The 1,034-nt window shown below is 34.1% G+C and overlaps 1 long non-coding RNA gene across 1 annotated transcript; it reads left to right on the top strand.

Moving 5' to 3' along the window:
• Positions 1-399: 399 nt before the first annotated feature.
• Positions 400-806, top strand: LOC113472787. Its single transcript, XR_003394961.1, has 2 exons — positions 400-477; positions 674-806. It is a non-coding gene; the product is annotated as an uncharacterized LOC113472787 (long non-coding RNA).
• Positions 807-1,034: the final 228 nt, after the last annotated feature.

Below are 1,034 nucleotides of genomic sequence, written 5' to 3' on the forward strand. Positions count from 1 at the left end.
TTATTTCAAGTTATCCTGTCGATCCACAATGTTGCCAAAAACCGGGTCTCCTTGAGCTACCTTTAAATAAAGATATTTGATTTAGATTTGTTCGCAAAAAAAAAAAATAAATAAATAAAATAAAATAAACAAAAATTAAATCACCTTTTGAAAGTCGTACAATTCCTGTCGGTTATTTTACTTGTTTCCCCTGTATTTTGTTTGGCCGAGGGAGTGCTGTCTCAAGCACAATTCTCGAACTATGCTGTCTCAAGGAGATTTCTCTCTCAATTCGTGCTTTAGAAGGCATATTTCTTTCTCAATTCGTGCTTTAGAAGGCATATTTCTTTCTCAATTCGTGCTTTAGAAGGCATATTTCTTTCTCAATTCGTGCTTTAGAAGGCATATTTCTTTCTCAATTCGTGCTTTAGAAGGCATATTTCTTTCTCAATTCGTGCTTTAGAAGGCATATTTCTTTCTCAATTCGTGCTTTAGAAGGTTAAAAAAAAAAAAAAAACGGTACGGTTAATTTTTTCTAATCTCTATGATTAAATTATCGGGGAGTCATTATCTTTTACATGAGAATCCTCAATTCTCTTCAGTTTTGTGCTGTTATCAATGAATGCTTTAGAAAGCACAATTCTCGAATTATGCTGTCTCAAGGAGATTTCTCTTTCAATTCGTGCTTTAGAAGGCATATTTCTTTCTCAATTCAAGCTTTAGAAGGCATATTTCTCTCTCAATTCGTGCTTTAGAAAGCACCCCCCTCGGCTTGTTGTACATGTTACTTTCCATTATAAACTAAGACCATTTCGAACTACATCGAACATCATTGTGAGTTTTCATTCAATTTTTAGGTATTGTTTTTTTACGAGTAAAACATGAGTAATTATCAAGGTAATCCCACCACATTGCCCTCACGTGATGTGATAGTGTGTTTCTATCTCATAACCTTAAGTCTCATAACTTGATGATCTTCAAACCTGATCTTTTGACATATGGTTGCGTGCGTACGATATACGTATATTTGCGCTAATTTCACTTGTTTAGACCTG

This window comes from Diaphorina citri, unplaced genomic scaffold (genome assembly GCF_000475195.1).
Source record: "Diaphorina citri unplaced genomic scaffold, Diaci psyllid genome assembly version 1.1 scaffold8485, whole genome shotgun sequence".
Taxonomy (NCBI): Eukaryota; Metazoa; Arthropoda; class Insecta; order Hemiptera; family Psyllidae; genus Diaphorina; species Diaphorina citri.